This window comes from Pseudomyrmex gracilis, unplaced genomic scaffold (assembly GCF_002006095.1).
Source record: "Pseudomyrmex gracilis isolate BER0280 unplaced genomic scaffold, ASM200609v1 scaffold_4, whole genome shotgun sequence".
NCBI classification, from domain to species: Eukaryota; Metazoa; Arthropoda; class Insecta; order Hymenoptera; family Formicidae; genus Pseudomyrmex; species Pseudomyrmex gracilis.
Genome location: NW_018020588.1, coordinates 805,379 through 811,378, shown reverse-complemented (window position 1 = coordinate 811,378; position 6,000 = coordinate 805,379). Strand labels below are relative to the sequence as shown.

At 37.0% G+C, this 6,000-nt stretch overlaps 1 protein-coding gene across 4 annotated transcripts in view; it reads right to left on the bottom strand.

The window, feature by feature from the left end:
* Positions 1–6,000, bottom strand: part of LOC109856176 — a 33,121-nt gene that overhangs the window by 9,925 nt on the left and 17,196 nt on the right. The window contains exon 1 of one of the 4 annotated variants that reach the window (XM_020431192.1): positions 3,063–3,130. The exons of 1 other annotated variant lie outside the window; for it this stretch is intronic. The gene's annotated coding sequence lies outside the window, so the exon portion shown is untranslated. Of the gene's footprint in view, positions 1–2,966; positions 3,131–6,000 lie in introns of those variants that run through there. 2 more of the 4 variants (XM_020431182.1, XM_020431164.1) reach the window with 2 other exon arrangements.

The following is a 6,000-nucleotide window of genomic DNA, read 5'->3' as shown; positions in this document are numbered from 1 at the left end:
GTGTAAACTTGTTTAATAAACCATATCTTTCATTTTCGATTTTTAATTCACGTAGTCCGGGAACTTTCCGGACAAACTGTGTATATTTGATATCTTTTTAAAATTCTTTTAATATATCTATGATATTTTATTTTATATATAGTTTATATAGTTTTTATGTAATTTTTACACAGTTTACGTATTATTTTGTATTCTACAATATACATACAATAATAAACATTTTATTGTAATATTATATTACAATAGAAAACTGAGAATATTTATACATGTATTTGCGTATATATTTATATGCGCCTATGTATGCGCATACATATGCGTATGTGTGTGTAATAGTTACGCAAAATCTCTAAGTCAAAGATATCGAGAGATCTATCTTATATTCTCTCAGTTCTATTATTGTTTCTTATGTTCATGAAGAATGACAGAAACACATGCCGTTGACTGCCGTTAGAAAGATTCGTTCGTTTCGATGATTGAAACAAGCACATTGAATCACGTAATTGTAGCTGCGACGGATTAGAATCGAGCAAATTGATGGATAAAACGGGGTTAAGCGCTCTGCGGACATAATATCTGCTGAGGACTTTAGCGGAAAAGCAGATGCTCCTGATTAGCATGAATAATTCCCTTATCGATATCTTAATTAGACGATAGACTAGTAAAAAATGTAAAAGCATATATCTTGCGAATTCTGAAATACATCATCGAACAAAATGTTTAAATTTCTTCCATTTAATTATAGTAGAAGTAAAGGAGAAAGAGAGAAGGAAAGACAAAACGCTAATTAACTTGATATGCTTTCTGTTAATTAGCAATCTTGAGTTTTTATACATATGCATGTATATATATACAATATAAATATCTAGACTTATTCGATTATATATTTTATCTAGACTTTTATCTAATCTAAACTTTTTTATTCGATTTTTCTTCCTATTTTTCTCTATCATTATGTCTGTGCTCTTCGTGTGCACACGGTAGATATCTAGTTAGTCAAGTCTTCCTAAAGAGATTAGAATAGTTGTGATTAATTATCGCGAGCGACGAATAATCTAGCGATCAACGAGCCATGAAATTAGATCAGTCTTTAATTGACGCCGTTGTCGTAAATAGATGTTACGACAATAACAACAGAACAGTATAACGATCCTGCGTACAAGACTCTCGGGTTAAATGTGGACGTATCATCAGACACCTTTCGACGATCGATACCGAGAGATCGTCAAGATGATTGAATTGAGTTTTCGTATGTATTAAACTACTATTATCGCATTTGTCTAATTAAATGTGTGTGTGTGCGTGTTTAGAAAAACAAATAATATTCATGCGGTTTGTACACTGATGAAGATCCGAAACGATAGGATCGAGACGTCTGAAGTTTTTTTTGTATTCAACAAAAACAACGGACGCATCTTGTGGTTTTGCTCGCATCTTCTCAAATATCTTGTTTCATTCATGCATTACCTCAATATTATCAAGCAGTTTGCAATAAAACCGAACGATATCGTGATATAAGTGTTATTGAGCTTGTTTGCGAGTTTATTGTGCGCAAGCACGTTAATGCCGAGCGTTTCTTAAGACTGGTAAAAATTAACGCTTACGAGAACGTTTGCTGCACGAATCAACTATTGCGACTGCCATCGTAATTCTCACGCGGCGTAACATAAAGATAATCGCGCGATAATTTAATTGTAGAAAACGCGAGAGATTTCCCCGAGGAAATTGTTCGCGATGCCTCTTTCGCCTTCGAGAAGTTTTTCTTGCAGAGCTCGAATAATAAATGTTATTAAGACGCTACTTTCACGAAAATTGTGAAATTTTCACAAACGCCTCGAAGAGAGTGAGATTTCGAGAGCAAACCGCACATAAAGACGGTGAGTTTGCGAGTATACGTGTGATATTGTTGCGGACATGAAAGCGAATTTGAGAAAAGAATAAGCATTTCAGATAAACCTGTAAAGAGAGAGAAAGAAAGAAAGAGAGAGAGAGAAAGAGCAAGCACCACGGATATCTCATTACACTCGCGGATCATTAATTTCAATCAAAGTTTTAGAATTAAAAATGAAAAAGATCTTAATAATTTTCGGATTTCAAAAATAATTTGATTCGTATTTTTGTTCCATTTTGTTTTCAAGGATTCGCGTTTTAAGAAATATGTCATAAAAAATATGATAAACACTGACATTTCTTTGAGAAAAAAATCGCACAAATTAAGCAGAGGCAAGAAAAATTGATCGTTAAAAAGAAAGAAGGCTTTTGCCTTTTCCTTCGCTTTGCATCTTAGCTGTAGGTAAACGCCGTATAAATTGGACGTATCCCGGACACGCGTCTTTGATATTGGACTCGCACCCTACTCCGCGGAAACCATACGGGGGGGTCAGCTGTCGCTTTCGTTTCTGCCAACTCTCTAAAAATACGAGTAGCCGCTTCTCTCTGTCGCTAATCTTGCGAATCTTGTTCCACAGAGCTCTGATTCAACTATAGGAACTTCTCGGCTAATTTTAACCGCCGAATAGTGTTCGCGCCGAACGCCTTGTCCGTTCGCGGAACTACGCGGCCTTGATGATTGGTCGGATAAACGTGGAGAGAGTATCTCGCGTGAATATAAAAAAAAAAAAGTAAAATTTTGAAATATATCAAATAACAGAAAAAATTCTTCATTGATAAATTACGCGTTTGAATTTGTTTTTTGTTTTTTTAGTTTTTGCTTTGCTACATTCGACCAAATTATTGTTATTTTTCTCAAAGAATTATCGTTCTTGCGAAATGAAACAAGACAGGCGAAAAAATCACGGTCTCATTTCTCAAGATTGATCGGTATCGTTAGCAGCAAGATGAGACGCAACTCTGAGCAATTCCACCGTCGTGGCGATGATGACGACCGATATCGTTTTCGGAAAAGGGAGTAGGACGTTCAGAAGCGGGACACAAAAGTCGCGCAATTATGCAAATACGTTGTGGCGAACCGACTATACTACAATTCCGAATGGAATAGTCGTTGTTTTCTTCGCATCGCGAACAGTACCATCTGCTGTGTTTCGCACTCGGTCGTTATTACGTACAACTGACTCTAATCCGATCTCATTTCCTGACCGTTCCACTTCGCGGGGGCAACGAAACTGAGCGTAACCATCACCGGCGCGACCCACTTGGTAAATAAAAGTTTCAGCGACAAATGTGCGTGCCAATTTTCCAACGTGTATCCCCGACACGTTTCCGTCGCTTAGCACTTCAGCAGCTTTTTACCCGAACCCCGTGCGGCTCGAGCAAGTTATACGGATTGTACGGTCGATTCGTGAAGTTGTTTACCCGTTTCTCAACTCGATTGGATCAATCCTTTCATGTATGTAATTACTTGATTTGCCGCGAAGGATATTTTTAGAGATCCGTTCCGTCGACGTATTTCAACGATTGTGTCGTCGCTGTATCCTACATTGTCACGTGAGTATACATGCGCACGGTGCTCAAAAATATACCCGGGAAAAAAAAAAAGATTTATTGACTTCGGAGATGGAAACGAGAAGGAACGTTTGTTTTCGACGAAAAATCCTCCGGCTATTTTGCTATTCTCTGTGACGACGCGATCAAATATAAAAAAATGCGTAAAATCACATCTCAAATCAAATGACTGAACTAGACCGATATCGTATCATCGATCGCTCGACATTATTAAGGCGGGCGATATTGCGCGGCGCGTTAATTGAAACAAATAACCTTCTCGGGTCTGATGTAAAATATTGATTTTTTTAAAGAAGAAAACGTTGAGTCAGGCTAAAAGATATCGAAAACTTATACATATCTCAAAATATTAATATTATATTTTCACGCGAAATATATGCCGTGCCGAGAGTTCCTTCCCCTCAATTTGCTACGAGACATCAGCATTTCTTCGGGCTCCACGTCGAAGACTTATCGAAAAAGTTTTTTTCTTGTAATTCTTGTTTTTCTCTTGTACTTCTCGAGTGGCTTTTCTCGTTCGAAAGTCTCTGCCGCGGTCAAACACAAGTTAACGGAATCACGGTTAACGAAAAGGAAAGGATACGTCGATCGTCGATCGTTTTAATAAAGCGGCGGATTAATCCTCGACGTACCGTGAAAAAAACGCGCTGTTCGCAAACTGAAAATTGCGACCAGGTGCGTTGCGCGCATCTTGCAAATCAACTCCAGAATGCACTCAACGCGGGTTGTCATTACTCTCGATCGTTTTCGTAATTTGGTTCGTCCATAGAAAATTGATTCAAAAGCGTTTGATGTAATTCTGATGACGAATATTTCTGAGGAATTAAAAAAAAAAAAAAAACAATTAAGAGAACACAGTAATTAGCAAAAGTATCTCGCGCGATGCATTGCGGATTTGTGTAAAATTCCACTTGTATGAGATTTCAATACGAACGCGAACAAAATTTCCCCTTGGAACACAAAACTCGTTTCTCTAAAGGGCAATGAAATTTGCATTGGAAAGAAGCCATTAGTTTAATTAGATCAACGTGACGCTCATCGGACGGAATAATTGTGTTGAGTTTGAAATCGCATTTCATATATTAGATTTCGATTCTATAATTAAGTTGCAGAATGTCGCTATTAAAATATTATTCGGTTGTTGGACCGCTTTTTGTTGATCGAATGTGTGCGCGCGTGTGTGTTTGCACAGTTGAGTGAAATAATGTTTCGCGTAAAGTACGAACAAACTGCGTGAGTTTCTGTTCGGACGTGCGCAAATATCGCTGTTACGCAACATTATCAAAGAGACGGCCTGCCATGGCGCGTTCCTAGACACCGACACTTGCCAAGACCGAAAGGCGGGAGAGCATTTGTTCGACTTCACGTGAAAAATACCGGTTCGTAACTTTCTTCCGTTCGACGACGTCGAACCGAAGGGAAAGACTGCTTAAAAATAAATGGACCAACGATCGACCGCTTCGCAAGAATAGATCAGCTCGGAGCGAATTAGCTTTAAACGACATGTGTACCAGCGGGTAACGCGCGGAATAATTTATAGTTGACGGTAGTCTTCTCGTCTGTATTAATTATAGGACAAATGATTATATAAGTCTCTTATTTCTATTTTCGCACATTCGGTAATTTCTTTTTATTATTGTACGCATGTGTGTACGTAGATGGTTGTTAAAAAATAATTTAAATTTACCATCGTAACCACACTTGTGTTTTATTTTTATTTATTTTTTATGAAACATTATGACGGGTGTTAGATATATATCGAAAATAAAATATTTTTGATTGACATCTTCCGTTAAGCTTTTTGTTTTGTTGATGAGAATAAAAATATAGAAAAAAGATACTGAACCATATTTTATTCGAATGAGGATATACGACTATCAATGTCATGTCATCTGCAGTTACGCAGACCGGCGGCTTCTGACACGGTCAAAACTCAACGTTCATATTTTATGTGCATTTCCAATGTGATATCTATAACGTTAATTTGTACTCGATTTCGTATTCATCCGAGTTTCACGATATCAGAAAATCGCAAGATCTCTTATAATTAGTCTTCGGTTTATACGCTCGTAATATTCTCTTCTCTCTCTCTCTCTCTCTCTCTTCTTCTGTGACAACTTCTGCGATTTCGTAAATTAACTCTCTCTCTGACATTAAAGTAAGTTACTATAACATTGCAGCAAAACCATATAGTATACGTACATACGTATACCACACGACGTGATTACGCTGATGCCTGTTGACGAAGTTTACATCAGAGGTACCTGCAAGAGGTTCAATTTAATCTGTTAACACAATAAACACAATAAACAGTTAGAACGATTGTAACTACATCGAGTGTGATTTCAAGCAATGTATCTCACGCGTATGATTTATCTTTTTTAGATTAACCGTACTATAAAAGATGACATCATTCTATTATGGATAATAATGCAGTTACAGTAGATTGAAATAAATATGACGTAATGCGTCTTATATTATTTCTATGGGAAAATAATAATAAGAGATTTGTATATAAACTCAAATTTGAATAAAACAACA